We start from the raw sequence: 25707 nt of genomic DNA on the forward strand, positions 1-25707 counted from the left end.
TTTTTCCCATCAATCATCACTGGTTCTTCATTTGTGAGCTCATCAAACTCTTGCTTTGCCTCTTCAAAGTATCCGGGATGGCTAGAAAATGTATCCTCTAGAGAAAAATCGCAATTGAACATCAACGAAATTGAAGGGTGCAAATCATGACGTCGACATTTGTAGAGGAAGTCATACAACAGAGTTGCAGGTGTTTATTTAATCTCTTTGTCCACATCAAACTCGACTTGAACTTGCGCCATGGCTGAATTCAAGGGTGTAGATAAGACATGGAAAATATTAGTTCAAGCAATGAATCAAGAGACAGTCGGTCTTAAACAACAAATCTCTGTGTGGTGTGAATGGATTCAACATAACGCGAGAGGAGATGCCAGAGGAATCCAGGTATTCCTCCTCGCGTTGTAGTGAATCTATTTTCCCTAACACAAATAAAATTGCAGCTTAGTCAAGGACCTCTTCTCGCGTTATGGTGAATCGATTCACCATAATGCGAGGAGGAATATTGTGCTTCCTATGGGACCTTCGCTTGCGTTATGGTGAATTGATTCACCGCAACATGATGACTTTTTCATCCTTTGGCGCCGCCTCTTACGTTATGGTGAATTACAAATAAAGATACTTCTCAAGTACCCATACTGAGAGAGGAGGTGTCAAACAAATTAAAATAGTCTTCTTCGTAGTCAATTCACCATAAGGCGAGGAGTCATAGGTTTTCAATTCACCTTAACGCGATGAAAAGACAAAGCAAGGAGTTCTACACGAATGAAACCAAAAGAACGAAATAACAAAAGACGAAGGAAGCACAAAAGAGATAAAAATACCAGGAAAACGAATTGTATACAAACGTCGCAGGAGATGGAGATGAAGGAGTTTGTCGTTATCTTTGATGGAGATGAAGGAGGTTGGAGATTTGTCTTTGATGTTTGATACAGGAGGATGAAGGAGGATGATTGATGAAGGAGGGTTGGAGGAGATAGTCGTTGATGGAGATGAAGGCCGTTGGTGGGGAGATAAATGAGAATACGAACTCCAAGAGAGGCAATAAATGAGATGGGTATCCTAGAGAAGCAATTAAAAACCATTTTTAATGCTATACGACACGTCAGCGCCGCGTTTTCACCCGCCATTCCATGAATGCCACGTGGCAGACCGCCATGTACCTAACACATGTACACGCTATAATGACTAATCAAAGAAAGAGAGGTAATTAAAAACCCTTTTTAATGCTATGCGACATGTCAGCATCGCCTAGTCTCCCTGGCAGCCCGCCAGCACGTGTGTTCGCTCTAAAGACTAATCAAAGCCGTTAATCATGCCACCTTTTCGTCCTCTTATCGATTTTGCCTTGTCCGTCCTCCTGCTTGCCTCTAGGTGACTTTCGACTATCCCCACAGTACTGAACCAATATTCCACCTCCTGCACGACAGTCTCCATTCATTCCCACGCAAGAAATGTGAGTTTTTGTATATAACTTGATTGTTTTGTAAGTTTCTTGTATATTGCTTGTTTGTTTTGTTTTTTCTTCGACTGTTTGTCCTCTGCCATTGTTTTTTCTTCGACTCTTTGCCTTCTGCCATGGTGATTCGATTCACCTTAAAGCACACGACGGGCCATTAGAATCTCAATACGGCTCCATGTGCTATGGTGAATCGAATCACCAAAATGCAAGATGGAATGGTAAGAGATTCGCGATAATCCTCCTCCCGTTGTAGTAAATCAATTCACTATAATGCGAGGAGGATTGTTTTGCTTTGACTGGCCCTTAGTCTCGCGTTATGGTGAATCAATTCACTATAACGTAAGATCAAGGGCAAAGGATTCACGATAATCCACCTCTTATTGGTGTCAATTAATTCACCTCCTACACGACAGTCTCCATCCATTCCCACTCATAAAATGTGATGGACGTGTATTACTTGATTGTTTTGTGAGTTTCTTGTATATTCCTTGATTGTTTTGTTTTTCCTTCGACTATTTGCCCTCTGCCATTGTTTTCTCTTCGACTGTTTGCCCTCTGCCATGGTGATTCGATTCACCTTAAAGCAGACGATGAGCCATTATAATCTCAATATGGCTCTATGTGTTATGGTGAATCAAATCACCAAAACGCAAGACGGAATGGTAAGAGATTCGCGATAATCCTCCTCCCGTTGTAGTAAATCAATTCACTATAACGCAAGGAGGATTGTTTTGCATTGACTGACTCTTAGTCTCGCATTATGGTGAATCAAATCACTATAATGCAAGATCAAAGCTCAAAGGATGCACGATAATCCACCTCTTATTGGTGTCAATTAATTCACCATAATGCGAGGAGGATTATTGTGTTTCGGTGGGCCTTCATCTCGCATTATGATGAATTGATTCACCATAATGCGAGGAAGTGCATATTGCTTTCTTGGCCACCCTCTCTTGCTTTATGGTGAATTGTTAATCGTGTACTACTAAATAGCTAAGTTTTCTGCTCTTGCTTGCATTTTCAAATGGCTCGTGTGTAAGGCATACAGCTAGATCCATTGACAATTGCAGGTCCCTCATCTAGTGGGAAGAAGATGGGCACTCTGAAAGCCTCAAGATCGAGGAAATCAAGCAGTCCTTCTCGATTATCCAAAATGCAGCCTAGACTAAGGCGTTTCGCAGAGCATTCGTCAGCTCTGCGAGAAATCACAAAATTTATGAAGCACCCGCCGACTGCTGCTATCCCAAGATTGCCTTTCCAGAGGCTTGCCAAGAGAATTTGTGAGCAAAATGGAATTTTGTTTAGGTGGAAGGCATCGGCCCTGTTTTGCTTGCAGGAGGCCACAGAAGATTGGATGATTGAATTTTTTTTGGATAGTTACGTTCTTGCTGCCCACGCACACAGGGTGACAGTGATGAACAAAGATTTTTTCAGCCTAGTAGCCCTTCGTTTCAGATATGATAAGTTACTTAGACCAGTTACATTTACTGATGCACGAATGGTGCAAATTTTGAATGTCCGTCCTGTACAAAAAGTGAGAATTGAAGAGGTGACCGAGGGAGGTCCAGATCATGAACATCAGACTCGGGCAAATTATCTGACAAGCGCTCAAAGGGAACATCAAGCGGCAATGCTTGCATTTCAAACCAAAAGAGAAAATGTTCGCGCACTCCATGCTATGAATCGGGAGGCGCTTCAATTTTTGTTACCGGAGTTCTATGTACCCTTTAATATAAGAGGGCAAAGATGCTATTTCTCGATTCATGCAGAGGAGATAAACATTTTGTTTGATCCTAAAACTGAAGTCAACGACAAAGTGCTCAGATGTGTTTTAAGGTATACTCTTTTCTCTATCCTCCCACAATTTTTCATTCTTGGCTCTTAAAGTTTATGCCTCACTCTTGATATGTTTCCTTGTGAAGTTTTGTTATTTCGCAAGGAGTTTTCCAGATTGATTCGCTGGTCTCAACACTGTTGCTAGTAGAGTCAGTTCCGTACCTCGATGTACTGAACTGGTTTCAGGAGGTCCAGCTGGACGATGCTCGAGTATTTTTTTTAGCATATCATGAAAAGTGAGTTTGTCTCTCTATCTCTCTTGCATGATGTTTATACGAATCACCATACACAAGTTATATAGTGCTTCCTTTGGATTGAAACTAATAGAAATCTATTTGGATGTGATGCAGTTCCCATTGGAGTCTTGTACTAGTCGATGTGCAAGACAATGTCATTTACCTTGCAAATTCGACATCTGGTGTCCATGGCAATGTTTTGCTGTAAATTAAAATCATTATGATACATATTATTGTTTGAGTTAGAAGTCCGAATTGATCAGGATAATGATTGGTCTTTGTTTACAGTGGTGTCAGGAAACTAATGGCAACTTATGAGAGCCTTAGCATGGACATTGACACCCTGATCGATCGACCATTCGAAGGGTTAGTGCCCCAAACAAGAAGATGGTTACAGCTGTGGGTGGAGGGTTGCACTTAATGCATTGTTGCTGCTCTACGGAGCATTTTTCAGCTCCCTTCAGAGGATGTAAGCATTTTTGAGCTCCCATACGCATGCGTACTCTTGTTTATCTTCTTGTATATTGTCATGTTGATTCTGACATGGGCTCCGTACTTGGGAGAAGAGCCATGGCTCCATCCTGAAGCCGATACCTATGGGTTCCAGTAATAAATAGTTTTTTCCTTCTTCCAACAAATGTACGTTTGTAAATATGCAGCTAGACATGTACATTTATATTTATTTGCACATATTTGGTGTTTATGGAGAGAGAACATCAATTGTAAATGCACTTTTAATTTGAAAATCAGAGGATCAAATTTGCTACTGTGTTCCTTCACTGCTTGTTTTCTTACTTTAAGCCTTTTTTGTGTACATAAAAATTCAATTGGGGAATTTTTACCTTCATTACATTGTTTTAAACAATAAAGCATTACAAAAGCAATGTTCTGAATAGATAAGTTTATTGCATATGGAAAATACATTGTCACCGTATACATGGTCACATCATATATCTTCTAGTGCCTCCAATTCATGTGGGGCTGCAACATCTTTACAAATGATCTGATGCTCTCTTCTTTTACTTAGCTTCCGACCATCGAGCTTGAAGCAAAATTGATCTGGAGGATTCTGAATAGCTACTTCTAATTCCTTCCTAACATATTCGAGAGTCCAATTCTCTTCCACTTCCAATGTCAATGATGGGTGACCTTGTCGAGTCATAACTATATCTATCAAGCAAGAGTGGTTGCCATCTCTTGTATCTTGGTCCATGCTTTCCCAGTTGTTGTTGATCCATCGCCACCTTCTATAAGTAAATGAAATGCAGAGATGTTGCCTGGCAATATAGTATCTGATTCTAAAATATCATTAGGATAATTTTTCGAGTATAATCAAATAAGCGTTGTAACTGTTTCACAAAAATACATTTGAATGTTATAACACTCACCTAAATGCAATGTCGGAGGTGTTCAATCGACATTCGATCAAATCATCTCCCCTTGATGACTTCACTCTCCAACCTTTGTCAAACAAATGATCAAGCCAGGCTTCATCTATATCTTTGCACACAAAAGTTGTTCTAGTTTTTCTTAATTGTTTACAATCAGAAAATAAATCAACAAAGCATGCAATTGGAACAAACAAACTTAAGTGGACATTTCTTGCACCAATGCTAGGCTTCATAGCACATTTAATATCATTGAACATTTTGGTCCTGTATGACTCTATCACTTCTGTATCAAGCAATGGCCACTCAGGACTATCAAGTGCGGGCAACGGAATACGTTCCAACTTTCCATGTCGACTCGATTGAGTGGGCAAGGTATAAAATGAATCATAGAAATAAGTTCTACTTCTTGCGAGATCACTTGGTGCACGACCTTCATATTGAAGTTCCCCCAGCTCACCATGTACGACATTCAAGAATCCCGTCAAGCATTGGGCAGGCTCCCACTCCTGAAGATTGGATGGGTACAAATCTGTGCAAGGCAAAAAAATGTATATCAATCACCTTATTTGCAACATTGAAATACAAAACACAAGCACTTACAATGTGGTCTGTGTCTTGGAAGTCCTTCCAATGGTCCCACGTTGATCTCTTTTTGCATGAATACATGCTGGATCAACACTTCTTTGACAGTTTTCCCTCCTAGTGCCATCTTAAAGTCAAGGATCCTTCCTTTCCAATGTTTGGCCAAGTCTTCAGATGCCTTTCCCTTCACTCAGTAGTGGCCACGTTTTCTTGGCTGCATAGTGACCCAAGAGTACTTCCTGTATACTTGGGGAATCCATTCTTCATTCTCGTCTTTTATTTTATACAACACAACAGATGAGATACTGCTCCTTGCTCGTTTCAGTCCACTTTCGGGTGCCATGAGAGATTAACAGACGTATGAGAAAGAAGAAGTAGCAGAAAGTGGATGACTGAGCTAACCACTTTTGTGGATCAAGGAGGGAAGAAGAAATGAGGGACTGTGTGTTCTTTTGGGCGCCAAAGATGTTTCGAGATTCAAAAGTGGAACCAAGTTGAGGGAATAACCAGGAGAATGTGTATCTATCTATTCCAAGCATTCAAGTTTCATTAGTTCTAGGGGTGGTGGAAAGAATTTTTTAGTGCTCCACGTCTAACACAGTAATGTGGAAAGAATTTTTTAGTGCTCCACGTCTAACACAGGAATGTGGAAAACATTCTTTTATTGTGTTAGGTGCTGACAAAAAAACGGTTTTAAATATTTTAAGACAAGGTGATGGTTTTTTTTTATATTTCATGAAGATAAGAGTTTCTCCACGTTTTAGGTGGGTTTGTACAGAGGTCCCACCACCGGTGAATATGGTTTGTAGATTTCATGTCACTCAATCTATGTGTCTATTATTATATTATTATTGAAATAGCCCTCTTTTGAGTCTAGAATTTTCCTAATGTCTTGTAAGAGCAATTGGATTACCTCATTAATAAAGTGCATTCCATTGTCGCTCACAATATCAAGGGGGCAACCAAAGCATGTGATTACTAACTCATACAGAAATTTTGCAGCATAGCGCACATCAGCTTTGCGGGTAGCCCGAGCCTCGATCCATTTCGTGTAATAGTCCATGGCAAACCTTAACAACCTCCATCTCCTGACGGTCATTGATGAGAAGGAGTAGGAGTTGATACATGACATATCCACAATTTCATAGCTCTAGAACCAACTCCAAGAAACACAAGAAACCACACAAAAGGCCCATTGTGACCTCTCTCTAGCCCAAGCTATCGCCAAAGATTCCCAGCAAATGAGCTACTACCACAGATGAATCCGTTAGCAAGACACATTTGGACTTCTAGTGCTACCAGGAGATCTCAGAGGGGAGACACTCCATGGTGTGAAAGAGGCCCACCAGCTGGAAGCCACAGAGGCAAGAGCAGTGTAGACCCCACTGACACCCTCTGCCCTCTCCTCCAAGTGTCATCATAGACAAAAAGGTCGATGCCTTGATGGGCACTACAATGGAGTTCCCTGACCTTGATGGGCACTACAATGGAGTTCCTCGACCTTGCCATCCCTCCCAAAACTCGTTCCAGCTCCTCGACCTCCACTATAGGGTGGTCTGCCTCAACCTCCTACAACATAGCATCTTCCTCGATGAGCCCATCTCTTGTACCACCTATGCTCACATCCTCACCAAACTCCCCCTCCACAGCATCACCCTCCTCCCCTAATTCTTTTTCCAAGGCCTCATCTCCTTCACCCACCCCCACATCTTCTTTGACTATCCTACCCACCCCCTCCAAGATAACCTCATGAGTTGGTCACACGTGCTCCACTTTGGGATGCCCTGGGACCCTAATAACATCATAGATCTCTCAACCCCCGACTGCTTGTGTCCATACCTAGTTATTTTTCCAAAGGCCCCCCACATCTTCTTCGACCATCCTACCCACCCCCTCTAGGATAACCTCATGAATTGGTCACACCTACTCTGCTTTGGGATGCCCCGAGACCCGAATGACATCATAGATCTCTCGGTCTCAGATGGCTTGGGATGCGTGCCTTGGGACTCGAATGACATCATAGATCTCTTGGTTCCGAACGGCTTGTGTCCATACGCATACCCCCTCACAAAGGACAGCAAAAGCCCTTTGCTACCTCAACTATAAGGGTTGGGAAATCATGAATCATGCCTACGACCACTCCCTCTGCAAGGCAAAGATTACCTCCTCCCTTACTCTGCAGTTGGCCTACTGATCCTTTACAAAAGATGCCATATCCAAATGGAAGCAATGGAAGCAACGGGCATCATGCAATTTGATGGCCCACACATGGCGTTCTCAATGAAGTTTACCCCAAAGGAGGCTACGGAGGCAAAGGCCTTCTTTAGATCTTATGGCCCAAAATACTTCAAGGACGATGACAAAAGCAGCAAGTATGATGGCCATGATAGAGGAGATGACGCCCAAGGAGCACAATCCCCTCCACCACCACCCTTATCTCCCCCCCCATCAACCCCTAGCCCCTCTCACCCAAGCACTAGCACACACACCCCTCACCCCACCTGGTACAACAACCCTCCCCCTCTTACCCTCCCAATAATCTACACCCATCCACTTTCCCACTCCACCTCCCTCACCAACCCCCCCCCTCACCTCCCACATTGACATTAAATTTAGGCATGCACATAGCCCTCATAGATTTACCTTCCACACCATCAAAGCCTCCCCCCATGCTTCATGCTAGCCTCGTTCATAGGTACCTCTTCATCACCTATCCCTCCATCCTTGTCACCGCCACCACCCAACAACCCCTCCCCCCACCCTTGGAAGAAGGTGAGATCCCGCCACCCCCACCACTCGAGCGTGAGGAGTTCGACCCTCTGCTCAACCCACTAAACTGGCGTGACCCACTTGATAGAACAAAGTTTGAGTAGACAATCCAAATCCTGCTTGGTCGACAACTCTAGCCGGCACCACTCACATGGATCACAGATCGCATGGACATACATGTCCTATGTCCATACATCGACGCAAAATATCACACAGCTGGAGGCATGAGCATCCCTCCCAACAGCAAGGAGGCTACCATCAGCCACCTGCCTTCTCGACCCATAACAAGTGGTGGTGGAGTGAGCTGGTGGCCTCACATCGGGAAGTTAATCCTCTCAAGGGTTGGCTAAGTGCACATCTCCGACTCGACCCTTGTATGGTTGTTTCTCTTCTTCTTTCCCTCTCTTGTGTGCAAGGTACTATGTTAGGATTAACAGCTTGTTTGAGACTAGAAAGATTCTTTCGGAGCTTACACACTTTGCCTTCTTGGTCAGGAACCACAAAACCATTGTTCTTGTAAGATTCCTCCCCAGCCTCTCAAGATGTCCAGTATCTTCCCCTGTAGTCAAATCCCTCTTCAGAAATATAAAAGATCTTGTTTCTACCAGTTTTGGCCTAGAGAGAGAAAATCTTCTAGAGAGTGGTAATTCAGTTTTTTAATATTTTTGGATGGAAAAATATCTCTTCTTATTAAAATAAGTTCCCTTGAAATAGAAGTTCAAAAAGATTTTCAGAAGGTGCATTAGAAATCAAGTATAATCTGTTCAAGAGGCCTTATCCTGAGGGTCAAGATTTTTTCGAAATTTTAAATTAAGGTTCCTATGGGCCAATAAGATTCATCCAAATGTGTGGAGGAAAAAAATGGAAGAAATAAAGAAAATCCCCCCAAAACTGAGTAAATACTCACATAAGATGAAGAGTTGACTATGTACAAGGTTTATTAGTAAAAAACTATGAGTATTACTAAAAAAATGAGATATTTTGGGTATAATGATTGCATTTTGACACGTGTAAGGAAGGGGAGTCCCTTCAAGGAGGCGCCTACTTCACATGCTTGAATGAGTTTTAAACCCAAAAATAATGTGATATTTTTATCTCTCCTCTCTCTTGGATCAAATCAAATCAAAAAGGAACCAAAGCAAATAAAAAAGGAACCAAACTGGGTCCAAATCTAGTCCAAATTCAACCAGACTGAATCTAGAAAATTCTAGAAATCAGTTGGTCTTGGTTAGAGCCTCCCTCTCCTATAAATAGAACCTGAGCCCTTTGTAAAAAAATAGGAGAATTATACTATGCCAGAATTATGCTGAAATAATGATAATTTTTACTATTCTCTAAAATTCTCTTCAAATTGAAGAAATTGGAGCTTCCCTCCTTCTTCAATCTCCATTGGTGGCTCCATCAGCATACCAAACCAATTGATTGGTTGGGGGCCTCTACCGTGATCAAAGAATCAAGCAATTTGTAAGGTAAAGTGTGAATTTTGATCTTTTTCCATAATTTCTCAATGTTTCTCTCTTCTCAGCCCCTCTCAAGCTTGAGAAGCTTAATTGGAATGGCTTTTTAATGCTATTGAAGTTAATTGATGAATGGAAGTAAGGAAATACATAAATTCCCATGTATGCTTAATTTTTATGGGTTTTTTATGATTTTTGTCTTCTCTAAATTGAATATGATGTTATGCCTCATTGAAAAAAGGCATTCCCCTCTCTTCTTTAGTAAATCCAACCATTCTTTATCCTAGATGAATGATTAATGAAAAAAATCAAGTTTTTCATAATGTTTTGCTTTGATAAGTAGAAAATGTTTACATTAAAATGATTTAAATACTCTTGGTGAACTTCCATTTAATTTTAGAGAATTAAAAATTAAAAAAATGATCAGCCATACAAAGAAGGTTATGGTGAAATTTTCTAAAATTATGAAAAATAAGTTTTAATTTTTTTTAATTCCAAAAGAGTAATTCCCATCGTATATGTATTCTTAAAGTGTTAATTTTCATCCTAGGTATAAGAAAATGCATAATAAAAATATTTGATTAAAAAAGTGTTACTTTCTTAAGAATAAAATTCCATGCATAGAAGGAAGTATATTGAAATTGTTATTTTGATTATAAAAGTGTGATTTTCATCATAAATGATTTTTATGCATAAATAGATGCATAAAAGAAATTCTTTTATATTAAAAGAGTGATTTTCATCATAAATGGTTTGTATGCATAAACATATGCATAAAAGATATTTTTTTATATTTAAAGTGTGATTTTCATCATAAATGATTTTTATAAATCCTGGACAAAAATTGTTCAACGACTGTGCCTCTCAATGAGGAAAAATGCATTGGTCTCTATGATCCAAGTACAGTCTTTTTCCCTGATCTGATTATGGGACTTACGAGTTCGGTCAGATGAGCTCAATTAGTTAAGGCTTTTGCGTTGGGGAAAAGTTATCCTGGTGGAATCGCCCATGCTTTCCGGGCAAAGGAAGTTTTTTCGGGTTCGGTTTTGGAAAAACCGATGGATTAGTCTCTTGTTCGGATATCCGTGGGCGAGGCCCCGAGTGTGGGACCCTGCCCTGTGCAAGAAGTGCTACTTCCGCTGCTAGCACCCCTGAAATTGTTGCGCGGTGGGGATAGGGATCTCACAGTTGGTATCAGAGCTGTTTGGCTAATGAGGATCAACCGAGATGTCAAATTATCAAGAAGCACTAAAAGGTTGTAATTGTGTGATAAAATTCATACAAGTTGATATTCAAACTGAAACTCGTAAATTGGTAATTAGGTCCTCAGATGGAAGTACCGCAATTTGATGGAATCCCTGACTGCTTGAGGCCTAGACATGATGGTATTTACCTTATAGTTCCAAGAACCGTGACTACTCGTATATACCGAGGGTATAATTGCAACTCTTTACTGGCAATATATATGAGTAAATCTAAGACTTGAGATTATAAGCATTAATGCTATCCAGATGACGAATTCGAATGTGGTTGATATGATTTTTAAATCCTGGTTGTGAACTGATGAGTTGATTTGGATTCTGATTGAAAAATGATGATTCCTGAAATTTAGTTGAAATGTAATAAACTGAGCAAAACCACAATGAGGATGAATGGGATGAGTCCCTGTGATGACGTTCATAACTGGAATGATGTTAATGACTACAGCAAATCACTATGAGATTAGTGGATTGTGCTGGCAGATTACTACTGTTAACTTTTGATCAGTGGATCAAGTTAAGGGATGATAAATTAAAAATCTGAAAAATTAAAAGCCCCATGGAGGACTGTTCAGATAAAAAAATTCAGTCTGATGGACCATTATTGCGTTAAAGATATGAATGAAATATTTTGAATGAATTATTAAGTGATAGTGCGTTCTATATGAGTATCTTTATCCCTTGATTCTTGGAGAGCCGACCTATTCAGAGAACCCCGTCAGTTGAATCAAAAATCAGATTAAATCATAAATAAAGAGACTTAACAAGAATTTTTGTATTAATAGGAACATGGATCGAGGTCGTCGTGGTAGAAATGTTAACCCCCAACTCGATGAAGAAGAGCTCAACCTGGATGTTCGTAAAACTCTTCATAGTTTGCAGCCTAGACCTTTCAAGGGAGAAGGGGAAAACTTGGACGAGGCTGTGGAGAAGTGGATCGAATCAATGGAAGAATACTTTGATGAAGAAGAGCTCGACCTGGATGTTCGTAAAGCTCTTCATAGTTCGCAGCCTAGACCTTTCAAGGGAGAAGGGGAAAACTTGGGCGAGGCTGTGGAGAAGTGGATCGAATCAATGGAAGAATACTTTGATGTCACCGGGTACAATGAGAAGAGCAAAATGGCTCTTGCAAGGCTAAAGATAGTGGAGTCAGCGAGTGGCATGGAGAAACCACTGCGAGACAAAACGTCTCGACCGAAATACCCAAACCTGGACTGATCTCAAAATTTATCTAAGGACGAGGTTCTGTCCTCCCGGCTTTTTAGAAACAAAGATGAACGAATTCTTAGAGTTAACCCAGGGGAGTAGAACTATTAAAGCATATCACCAAGCATTTGCCCTCCTCCTCAAATACTCGCCTCCGCTGGATGAAGAACAATTGATGGCCAGGTTCATTCGGGGACTGAACAAACCTTTGAATATCCTGGTGAAGAATGCCAAGCCAGTTTCCATGGCCGAAGCAGTTCGGATTGGCGAAGGATTTTGCCAAGGCCTTTGATGTCAAAGTCCCACCAAAGCCAGCACCATTACCTTTCAAAAGGTTTTTATTCCCAGAAGGTGATTCCAACCTTCCTCCGCCTAAGAGATATCAGGGTCAAACCCAAGATATGGGAAGTTCTAGAATGGGAGAAATGTCCTTTTCTCGAAACTCAATCCCCTGGATTTCAACTTCAGAAGTTCCACCCTTGAACAAGAGAGTGAAATGCTATAACTGTCAAGGGTTTGGACATCACAACATGGATTGCCCAACTACTTTTGGATCAAGGTTTTTAGGGCAAGAAAATCAGGGATCAAGGTTCCAGACTCCAGCCCCTTCCGTCCAGAGTAATCAAGGTTCTATCTACCAAAATCAGGGAAATCCCAGAGGTAGACCCTCTATCCAACCTGCAGTTTCAATCCAAGGTAATGCAAGACCTCCACCTCATAATAGAGGAAGTCAAAGAGAGTTGTTGCCAAATCGGCCGTCCACTTCCAAGGCAGTAACGTTGGAAGTGATTGAAGAAGAAGAAGAAGATGAAGATGAAAGAGATCATACTCCACCTACGAGACGAGGACATCTCGTGTTTTTTAAGTGGGGTAGAATGTAAGATTCCTCCCCAGCCTCTCAAGATGTCCAGTATCTTCCCCTGTAGTCAAATCCCTCTTCAAAAATATAAAAGATCTTGTTTCTACTAGTTTTGACCTAGAGAGAGAAAATCTTCTAGAGAGTAGTAATTCAGTTTTTAAATATTTTTGGATGGAAAAATATCTCTTCTTATTAAAATAAGTTCCCCTGAAACAAAGGTTCAAAAAGATTTTCAGAAGGTGCATTAGAAATCAAGTATAATCTGTTTAAGAGGCCTTTTCCTGAGGGTCAAGATTTTTTTAAAATTTTAAATTAAGGTTCCTATGGGCCAATAAGATTCATCCAAATGTGTGGAGGAAAAAAATGGAAGAAATAAAGAAAATCCCCCCAAAAATGAGTAAATGCTCACATAAAGATGAAGAGTTGACTATGTACAAGGTTTATTAGTAAAACACTATGAGTATTACTAAAAAAATGAGATATTTTGGGTATAATGATTCCATTTTGACACATGTGTAAGGAAGGGGAGTCCCTTCAAGGAGGCGCCTACTTCACATGCTTGAATGAGTTTTAAACCCAAAAATAATGTGATATTTTTATCTCTCCTCTCTCTTGGATCAAATCGAATCAAAAAGGAACCAAAGCGAATAAAAAAGGAACCAAACTAGGTCCAAATCTGGTCCAAATTCAACCAAACTGAATCTCAAAAATTCTAGAAATCAGAATTTTCAAGAATTAAAGAATTGGAAGGTCAGAGTGTTTTACCTTCATGAATTCGAGCAAACCATGCCTTAAACCTATGATTCCCATCCCAGACAAGAAATTTCTTGCCATTTAGATCCTCCCACTCACCATCCAACTCACTTTCAAATTGATCATTCACTAGATTCCATGTCGGTCCCCACTCCAGCCAATCAAGGTCTCTGTGAAGGAATTCATCACTCCCAGGCCTATGCATAGAGACTAAGAATGGTGCTTGTGTAGACACATAGCCGTTGGCGTCAAAACCATCATGAAGGTTTGACAACTCACTAGTTGCTGTACGAATTACCTCATTGGGTATAAGCCTACACAATGGTAAAAGAGGTGGCTATGTCGCTCTCCGCACATGGAATTCCCCCAAAACATCTTGCAAAAATCTAATATATATTTCCTTTCGCAGCACTCTTGAATGAGGAGGAGCTCTCACACTCTCCCCAACCTCCCTGCCTTGATCACTTGTCTCCCCTTCTGCTTCCACAATAGCATCATCTCCACCACCCCTTTCCACATGATGATGATCGTCACCCTAGGGTCGATCAAGCTCTCCCTCACCAAGAGCCCCTGTCTCAATGGTTATAGTAGGCTCGATCTCTGTCACATTCTCCCTATTTGTGAGAGGTGGCCTCCTTGCTCAGGGTTCTACTTGAAGAGCCAAAGATCGAAGTCCATAGCTTTTTCTACCTACAACACAAAATGTCGATTACTCGCAAAATACATGCAAAATATGTGTATCATCTAAAACAATAGAAGGTTCTAAACAATCATGAATTTATTGGTGAAAAGCAACATGGATTTTCTACCATAGCTTTTGATGAGAAATCAATGTGGAGGTATATATTTATGGCAAATCGTATATAGCCCCACCACCCCTTTCCACGACACAGAGAGTCTTAGATCTTAGATCGTATATACTTACAAAGAAACACATTGCAAGCAGCATCACTTTATGTATTGTGATAGCCACTTGAAACCATCACCATAAACCATCTTCCTAAACAATACTGCACATGAAAACTTCAGTAGGTTGGATATTCGTGTCACAAAGATTTACCTTCCCTTTGCCTGTTGTGTAATTGGAAAGCCCCAAGTAATACCTCAATTCATCCTCTAAAGCTGCAATAGGTATGTCTATCTTGTTCCATAAGATTAAGAAAGGCACATGAGCTAAAGAATCATCTGAAAGGAGACCATCAAGTTCTTTCTCGGATTCAGAAAATCTCTCTTTGTCACTAGCCAGATGTATGTGGCCTAGTTGTCTAGATTGAAAAGGTAGCAGAGATAGGACTTGGGTTAGTTCTTCATCTCTACACTATTAAATTCTCTGTCATCGATTGGCCTTCTATATCCTTTGCACTCTTCTAGGTGTGCTCTCGAGCAAGGGAGATTCCTTGCTAACCTATAAATGGTTTCCTAGTAATTATGGATTCTTGGTAGGTGGGAGAGGTCCTTGGGGAATCTCCTCTTGTACTCTCTCTTCTACTTCAAAAAATAGGCTAGTGGGATTAAAATTTCTATGCCCCTATGTGCCCACTATGGTTTGGTTCTCTGATCTATTTTGGGTGGGACCTTACCTCCTTCTTGTGACTTATTCCTTCCTTGGTTGTGATGGTTCCTCAAAAGCTTCATCATTTCATATGTTTCAGGTGAGACCTCACCTCCTTCTTGTGATTTGCTTCCTTCTTTAACTGTGATGATTTCTCAAAAGCTTTAGCATTTAAGTGTGGGAAATCAACCCCCCTAGGCTTGTCTTCTTTCTTTGCACGAGTTCCTTGGGAGGCTTCAACATTCTTTGGCTAGTCATCTGTAATGATGCTTGAGGGTGGCTCTTTGTCCCCTTCTTCTAAACCCTTACTGGCATCCTTAGTATCCTTGTTGGCTCTCACACTGGCTCCTCACTAGGGTTCAACCTACTTGACTTCCCATGCTTTTCTATGCAATCTTGCCTATGTAGCTCGTCAATAAAATCAAGAGTCTCATCACCCTCTATCTTATCAAAAGTAGGGCAGGCCACTTGCATTGCCTTCTTCTCTTTGATTTGGGCCACGATACGATGGTAAAGGATTATGATGCTAATTAGGTCATAAATGGTAGTGAAATAGACTAGCTTTTAGAGAGCTCTATATGTTGCTCGCATATTTGCAAGTCCTTCTTTGTTAATCCATGTCTTTACGTGATCCATCATGGCATCCACCATGGCAGTAGAGCATGATCTACAAAATGATTTTCATTTAGGATAATTACTCCTACATCAATCTCTATATATGGATTCTTCCATATGGAACACCATGCATGGTCGTTCTCAAAACTATGGGATGCATCCTTTTTGCTAGTTTTTCCAAGCAGATGTCTCCCTTAAAAGTCATCATGTTCGATGCATGTACTCCACTACTACTAGCACCTTTCTATAGACTCATGTGGTTAGATCGCCTACATCACGAAAGAAAAAAGGGGGCTCATGATCCCCCCTGATGATCTGTGCAAGCGCAAATCATCAAGGGGGCTCATGAGCCCCCTTTTTTTGTGGAGTACAACAGAAGAGAAGGGTGATTCTGGGGGAGTACACCAAAAGAGAAGGGAGAAAAAAGGGGGCTCCTAGAGCCCCCTTTTTTATGTGGAGGAAAGGAATTAAGGCTCTCATTAAGGCTCTTAGAAAGTAATTACAAACTCAAGTAACCCACAATGTGTACCAGGTTACTACCTTTGTGAGTTTGAGTTTGAGATCATCAACCCTGGGCAATCTCGCCAAAAGCTCTCATGATCCTTTCTGATATTCCACAGTACTTCAGCAGCTATTAGGTCGGTTTTCGTCAAGTTTGGCCGATCATGCCCAATGACTACAAGCTGTATGAGAGCACCTAAGTGAAGCGACCACCTCCTCAACTAAGTATAGATGAGAAACACCCAACCACCCATAATGTGCTAGCTAAACTAGAAGGAAAAGCCCCAACTAAGTATAAATGACAAGCGCTAGCAACTCCTCTCTCTATTAGTCATCGTTCGTGAAGGGTCCACATGCCTTGTGATCGAGGGCGATGGCCTTTTGTATCTCAAAGGTCCACCCCCTCAATATTCAAAATAAAGGGCCAGCTAGCCATGGTCTAAACCTCCAAGCATTAGAAGCCCTTCACATTGTTTAACACATGCAACAATCTCCAATCCTCATGAAATTCGACACAACAAGCCCCCTTTTTTTGTGGAGGAAAGGCTTTTTGTATCATTTCAATGGTTGCCTTTTCTAGAAAGACTCTCAGGCTCTCAATGCAATGGGTTTTGGGTGATTATGGGGGAGTACAATAGCTTGAAACCCAGGATGAAACTTTCATTCTAGCCAACAGAGAAGAGAAGGGAGAAGAAACAAGGGGATGAAAAAAGGGGGCTCCTAGAGCCCCTTGATGATCTGCAGAAGAAAAAAGGGGGCTCCTAGAGCTTTTTTGTGGAGGAAATTATTCTTACCTGAAACCCTTTGGATTGCCAGCCCATCTGAATAGAAGTTGTTGTAGATTGCTAGCCCGAGTCCATCACCTGCTTGCGCGAACACGGCTTGGTCTGCTTGACCGAACACGTCTTGGTCACCTTCTTGTGAAAAAGCTAGGGTTTCTCTTGGCCTTGAAAATTATGAGATGAAAGTATGGCCTTGAAAATATGAGATGAGATGGACTGAAAAGCTAGGGTCTTCTTTCCCGGACCTTGAAGATTATGAGATGAGAATGGACTGAAAATTATGAGATGAGATGAGATGGAATGAAAATTATGAGATGAGATGGTCAGCTGGCTGCTTTTTTAGAGTCGGGTTGCTGAATAACCTCACGACTAGCTAAAATAGTATTTTAATGCTAATAAAACCATGTGTTCACACTGTACCTTCTATACTAATAATAATTGTAATAAAACCTGAGAGAGGGAGAGTCCACGACAGAGAGAGTCCTAGATCTGTAAATAATAATTGTCCTGCTTCATTGTTGACACACAGAGAGAGAGAGAGAGAGAGAGAGAGAGAGAGAGAGATTATTAATCTATTAATTATTAATGTATTTATTATTAATCTATAGCCTAAATATGAAATAAAACCTTGGAAGGACTTTAAATACTCATTTGGCTCGTGCAAATAAAAATACTCGTGGCTCTTAAACCCTTGGAGGAATTTTGCAAGTTGATTAATTTTGCAAGCACGTTATAAATAATCAGATTTTGCAAGATATGGTCATTAGTTGTTCTTTTGGTTGTGTCATTAGTTATTATTTTCTTTTTTGGCAGTGTCGTCAGTCATTAATTTTCTATTTTGGTAGTTGCATCAGTTATGAGCAGATGTAAAATATTCTTTAGAATTGATGTCTTTGAAAATATCAGTTAGAATCGATGTTGATTTACCTTTGCATTGGAGCTAATGTTAATATTAATATATTAATATTTATGATGTACTATAGAAAATTAATATTTTAAAAAATTAATATAAAAAAATATCTAATACTAATAGAAAAATATTTTATTATTTTAGTTATTAATCTTGAATGTCTTAAATATTCTGACATTATATAATGTGCATATAAAACATGTTTTTAAAGCTAAATTAATGGCATTCTATCAAACTATTTTGCAAGCTTCTACACTTTCTTCAATTGCATCCAAACCTTTGCATAGTATGGAGGCCTCGATTGAGTTTCATTCTAATAAACCATTGGTTTCCAAGTATGTCTCTTTGCAGAATGGTAAACTCATTGTTAGTCAGGCATATTTGGAAAAATCTCTTCCCAATGGTTATCAAATGTCAAGTTTCAATGCTGTGTTGGATGAAGATGAGAACACAACTATGCGTGTTCTGATGGTAGGACAAAGTGATATTGAAGGTAACCTCCATTTTGTTCTTTATGCTACCTTGTCCAAGAAGTATGCTGTTATTGCAACGGAAGCTAGCACTTCGAAAACCCCTAATGTTGTGGATTTAGAGAGTCCCTCAAAAAACCACAGTAAGTCTCCTTGTCACCAAAATTTTCCTAGTGGGAATGAACAAAAAAGTATAGTACCTATGATTTTGAATCACAACAAAAGTAGTATCCTTAAAACTCATTTATCTAGCATTGGTAAATGCTTGAAGGTGTCAAAGCTACCAGGTCATTATAATGGGAATCTCATTTTTGAGTTTCCCGCTACAATGGGAAAAGTGAAGTCCACATATGGAATGGAGAAAAAGTATGATGGGCATTTGTGGACTAGATCAGCTACTACTTCAAACATGTCTATTGACTACACTGTCAGAGTTAGCTATTGTGTTGGATCACTACAATGTCACACAATAACATGCCCTTTCTTTTTAAACAATAAGCAATACAACTCAACATTTTTTAAAGGTATAGTACAGAGAAAACCAGTCTTGGGTCTCATGAGAGATGATGGGAAGATGTGGATTGTTTGTCATTATTGTAAGAAACCTTCATATTGTATGGCCACATGCAATTGTTGTGTTTAATATGTTTTTCCCAATGATGTCTCTCTTACAAGGTTAATGATACATATTGGGGAGCATAAGCATCCAGTGCAACCAGGAACATTAAGAAGCAAGATAGAGAAGACACGGCATCTTGTTGCTAAAGTTTTGGATATAGACAAAAATGCTCAACCAAGGAAGATCCAAATATGACAGTAGCCAAGGAGTTGATCATGAATTCTCTGATGAAGGATTTGGAAGAGGACCAGTCTATACCATCAACCCAAGTTGGAGATGCATAGCTTTCAAATTTCTTAGAGGAGTTAATTCCCCTAGTTGAAAGTCAAAGGTATACACCATCATTGTTTCTACTTATTGTTTTGTTTGATAAGGGTTCATGATAAAAAAATCTTTACTATTATAGGTTTCAAAGAATCGTCTCACAAGATAAATCAACCAAAATGCCTGCTGGAGAAGGAATGGGCAGCCTTCTATTATTGTAAAGAAGCTCCATGTACTCATTCTTCCATGGAAGTAGATTTCCTGGTCAAGGGTATGAAGAGGATAGTTGTTTTCTATTCAAAATGTCAACAAAGGGGTCTGCATATGGGATTGATTTGGTCAATCGCATGAGGCGCACAGGCAATGGTGACTTAATATGGTCATGGATTTAATTTGACCACACACAGGGTGAATAATTGGTGTAATATGGCATGTCATGTTTATGACCCAAGGTAAATATGGGGTTCAAAAATGTCATGTTTATGACCCAAGGTAAATATGGGGTTCAAAAATGTCTACTAATTTGTCATGTCATGTGACATCTAATGTCTTATCATTGTATGAATCCTTTCAATGTGCAAGAACTTATGACAATCAATGTGTGTGAGATGAAAGAAGAGGACACAAAAAGCCACGTTTTATTTTGCAAGATGTTGAATCAAGAAATGATGGATTGTGGCCATGATGCAGCAGATTTTTATGGCTTTATGGGGCAGATGAGGCTCAAGCTAATTGGAGGGCATTACATCAAGTCTTCAATGGGGGCCCTGATAACAGAGGATCGTGAACGTTCATGTCTATTTCATTGGAAGCAAAGCTTGCAAACAAGAGCATATTACCGTAAGATTCCTCCCTCCATCTTTTGAGGTGTGCAAGTGTAAGAACCTCCCCTTTTGATCTTATAATTATTACCCTCTCTGAAATAAAAGAAAGATCCTGTTTTACCCTGTTTTGGCATGGAGAGAGAAAATTTCTAGAGGGAGGTAATTCAAAATTGAGATATTTTTGTATATAGAAATCCTTCTAATGTCTAAAATGGTTTTCCCTGAAATAGAAATTCAAAAAGAACTTTCCAATATGCAATTGGAATTAATTGAAAATAGGTATAAAGGACCTTAGCCTAAGGGTCCAGATTTTCAAAAAATTTTGGATTATGGTCCAATAAAGGTTCTTATGGACCAATAAGATTAATCCAAATGTAGCGAGGAGATAAATTGAAGAATAAAAGAAAAACTCCCAAAAAAGGGGGTAAATGCTCACATAAGATAAGGACCGAAGAAAACAATTAAAAAACTGAATGTTGACACCTCAGTGTAGGGATCTCCCCTCATGAAGTAGGCACCTTTTTCTCATCATTACCCCCAATTTTTAATCAATAAAATGAGATATTTTCATCTCTCCTCTCTCCTATTTCAAAACTAGATCCAAAAAGTAAGCTGAACTGACCCAAAAATGGTCAAAAATTGACCAAACTGATCTGAAAAATTCTAGAACCAGTTTGCTTGGTTAGAGGCTCACTTTTTCCTATGAATAGAAGCCTTCCCCTTTGTAAAAGCTTAATGGTGTTTATGCGCTGTTACTCTACTCCTATCCTGAGCTATCTACATTGAATTTTTTAATAATTCAATTGTTTTTGGCCTAATCCTCTCCAAAGTGAATTGTTGGCCACTCTTGCTTCAAACAAGAGTAGAACCCTCAATCCCTCAAGCCACAAAGGAGAGCTTACAAGCTCCATGTAAGCTAATTTTCTTACTTGTTTAATGAAGAATATATGGTTTTCTTATTTTTTTTTATGTTTTGCAGATGTTGAATTAAATTCAAATGCTATGCCTTTCATAAAAAGGCCACCCCCTTCTCCTCTTTACATTCCAACCTTTCTCAATCCTAGAAAGATTAACTAAAGGATTAATCAAACTCTTCTTATTGTTTACTCTCTTGAATTTAGAAAATTGTGTAGATAAGAGTTCTATAAATCTAATTTGGGTTAATTTAAGTTAAATAAAGAATGATAAAAATGAGAAATGGTCAGCCATACAAAGGTGGCTTTTGTGTTATTCCAAAAGAGTAATTCCCACCATTTTTACATCTAAAAGAAATATTCTAATTACTCCATGTACATATTCACCTATGAATATGCATGGATATCACTGATATTAATTATTAAATCTGATTTTTATGCATAGAAAGATGCATAAAGGAATTTTTTAAATTATAAAAGTGTTATTCTCATTAAATTTGATTTTTATGCATAGAAAGATGCATAAAGGAATTTTTTTTAATTACAAAAGTGTTAGTCTTATTAAATTTGATTTTTATGCATAGAAAGATGCATAAAGGAATTTTTTTAATTACAAAAGTGTTATTCTCATAAAATTTGATTTTTATGCATAGAAAGATGCATAAAGGAATTTTTTTAAAATTACAAAAGTGTTATTCTCATAAAATTTGATTTTTATGCATAGAAGGATGCATAAAGGAATTTGTTTTATTACAAAAGTGTTATTCTCATTAAATTTGATTTTTATGTATAGAAAGATGCATAAAGGATTTTTTTAAATTATAAAAGTGTTATTCTCATTAAATTTGATTTTTATGCATAGAAAGATGCATAAAGGATTTTTTTTAATTATAAAAGCGTTATTCTTACAAAAATTAATTTTTATGCATAAATAGATGCATAAAGAAATTCTTTTTATTTTAAAAGTGTTATTCCTATTAAAATTGATTTTATGCATAAATAGATGATTAAAAGGATTTTTTTTCATAAAAGTGTTATTCCCACACTGAAGTTAATTCTTATGCATAAATGGATGCATAAAGAATTTTTATATCAAAATTAGAATTCTCTTAAATTCTATGTTTGAATTCTATGAGTAATTGATAAATGAATAATTAAATACTCTAAGAGAGAAAATTCTATCGTTTTATATTCACACGGATTGTAAAAAGAGAATTCAGGAAATCTATCAAATTCAAAATATTTAGATAAATGATTAATCTATTCCTCATTAGAATTCGTAACTAATTTAAAAATCAGTTAAGTGAATATTCAACAAAAGAAATTCAGTAAAATAGTAACTGAAGTATCAAACCTTTTCTCGAGAAAGATAAATTAGAAAAAATCTTATCCGACTCGAACCTTGAATCAGACTATGACCAAGACCAAACTCTTTCGTCAGTTTTGAGGAAAGAAGGTGTGACCAGTTTAGAAAAATACACTCAAATCTCTCGCCAATTCTGAAACTAAGTTTGAGACCCTTCGGATTGATCTGTGGATCAAGGTTATAGAATTCGAGGAATTCTGGTATGAAATTCAGAATTCCGATCAAGAAGTTTTGGAGATACTGATTCAAGAAATACTCCTTATATTCAAAAGAAAATCAAACTGAAAACTTGCATAGAAATGAGATGCGATGTGAATCAGATAGATGTGAACGAATGGATAGATGTAATGTGATGTGAATAGATATGATGTGAATCAGATAGATGTGAAAGAATGGATGGATGTGGATGTGTATGTGATGAAAATGGATGTGAATGTGTATGTGAAGAATGGATATGGGTGTGTATGTGAAGAATGGATGTGGATGTGTATGTGAAGAATGGATGTGAATGTGTATGTGAAGAATGGATATGGATGTGTATGTGAAGAATGGATGTGGATGTGTATGTGAAGAATGGATGTGGATGTATGTGAAAGAATGGATGTGGATGTGTATGTGAAAGAATGTGATGTGATGTAAAGAGATATGATGTGACATGAATATATGTGGATGTGAAGTGATAGATATGAAGGTATGGATAGATGTGAGTAGTCGTACATGTGAACAATTGGATGGATGTGGATGAATGAGATGAGATGTGTATGAATGAGATATGATGTGGATAGAAGTGATGTGATATAATGTAGATAGAATGTATGTGATGGGATGGTTATGAGAATGAATGTGGTGGATATGAATGAATTAATGTGATGGATATGAATGAATGTGATGTGATGGATGTAAATGGATGTGATGGACGTGAATAGATATGATGTGATGTGAATTGGGATGTGAATGAATGAGATGTGATGTCATGTGAATCGGGATGTGAGTGAATGAGATGTGATGTAAATTGGGATAGATGTTATATGTGATGTGAATGAATATGATGTGATGTGAATGAATATGATGTGATGAGATGTGGATAGGGGTAGATGTTATATGTGATGTGAATGAATATGATGTGATGAGATGTGGATAGGAGTAGATGCGAGTGGATGAGATCTGGTGCGGATAAATGAGGAAAGATGTAATGAGATAGAAAATGATGTGATGAGAATGGGAATACATATGAAATAAATGAGGATTGATGTGGAACAATGTGGAAAGACGAGAGTTCGTTATAGAAACTGTATTTATGGCCTGTTTTTAAATGAGTGTTTTATGTCAAAAATGCTAGGGAAGCATTTTGACCGTCTTGTGAATGAGGTCGTGGAGACCTAATCTGATAAAGTTGCAACAGCTGCTGACGGAGAGTCAACGGAGGATGTCTCGCGTAGCAAGGTCGGTCGAGGTCTTGACCAGCCTCGGTTCGATTTAAATGGTGAGCTTCTAGTACGGTGCATGAGGGACTAAGGAAGCGGCCTATGAGTGAAGCGCTAGGTGACTTGCAAAGGATCCTAGAGAGTGTTGACCATACGATGCTCGGGCTCTGAGTCACCGAAGATACCCACATGTATGTCATGGAAGATATTGGAACAAGGAGTAAGAATTATTTTCTGAATTCGGGCATGGATCTGGTTGATTGACCTTGCTGGTCCTCAACGGATGAGTCCATGGCTCTTTTATGTGGATCTGTTGGTTGATCTTGCTGATCTTCGACACGGAGATTCCATTTTGATTTTATAAGTGAATATATTGTCAGGTACTATAATCTAGGAACTATTGAAAAGGCCCCTAAGGTGGTGAGCGTTCTGGTTGCCAATAATGCCATAAGTACACCGATGAAGAAAAAATTAGAAATTAGGATTCAACCGGATTAATTTTGGAGGATTATGATAAGAGATACTATAGTTTCATTAAAAGATTTGGTTTTAAAGATAGCTGAATCTGTGAGAAAGGCAGCTGAATCTGTGAGAAAGACAATTTCATAATGTTGGGGTAAAGGCATTATGCCCACCCTTATAGTTTGTTTAAGCCCATAAGTTATAGTACATAGTACACTTAGTACTTTTAATGTACTAAGTGCACTATGTGTACTAGTGCAAATATACACTTAGTACTTTTAATGTACTAAGTGCACTATGTATACTAGTACTTTTAATGTACTAAGTGCACTATGTGCACTAATGCAAATATACATGTGTGATAGGGGAGTCACACACTCATTCTCATGAGTTGACTTATCCCCACAACTCTCTCTCTCTCTCTCCCTTCTTCTCTGTGTATGTCTCCCACATGAAACCCTAATTCTCTCCCATACAACTGGTATCAGAGCCTTGAGCTTGGCACGAGCAGAGGAGCTTTCTGGTGCTCAGCAAGGAGCACATGCGCTACAAACAAACAGGCTGTTGTGTTGGGCGTTGCAAAGAGCTTGCTGTCGTGTTGGGCGCTGCAAGATAGTGGAAGTCACCTGTGTGCAGTGTTGGCCACTAGGCGAAGGCAGCAAGGTGTTGGGCACTGCAAGACAGTGAAAGTCGACTATAGAGCTTTCAAGCGTTGGGCGCTAGACGGCTAGCTACTAGGCGGAGGCGGTGAAGAGCTTTCAAACGTTGGGCGGATACGCGCACGCAGGCTGATGGGTGGTGCTCAGCTCGTCACGTGTAGCGTTTGTCGTAACAAAGGGCACGCTTACGTATCCCCGTGGAGCTCCCGTCGCCCACACGCAGCCCCTTCGTACCCGACGCCTTCTGCACCCGTGGAGTTCCTGTCGCCCACCAGGAGAGCTACGACGCCTTTGGTGCTGCGTTCCATCGTCGCCGACCAACTCGCCTCAGCTTCCCTTGTACCCAGCGTAGATATGGCGTGCGCCTGCCCCTTGTCCTATGGCAAAAACAGTCTCGCCTCCACAGTAGTACCGGCCTGGTAACATCGCTTCTTCATTGCTCGACGGGCAGCGCAAATCGACACTAAGAACAGCAGCAGCAGCATCACCCCCTTTTCTTGCAAGAAAAAAAAATCAGAAATTACGAGGTACATGCTTC

General features: G+C 39.3%; 1 pseudogene; it reads right to left on the minus strand.

Annotated features, from left to right (window-relative positions):
• Positions 1-14755: 14755 nt before the first annotated feature.
• On the minus strand, positions 14756-25477 carry LOC147610002 (small COPII coat GTPase SAR1A pseudogene; annotated as a pseudogene).
• Positions 25478-25707: the final 230 nt, after the last annotated feature.

Source organism: Cibotium barometz, chromosome 50 (assembly GCF_041138505.1).
Source record: "Cibotium barometz isolate CiBa-2024 chromosome 50, ASM4113850v1, whole genome shotgun sequence".
Taxonomy (NCBI): Eukaryota; Viridiplantae; Streptophyta; class Polypodiopsida; order Cyatheales; family Cibotiaceae; genus Cibotium; species Cibotium barometz.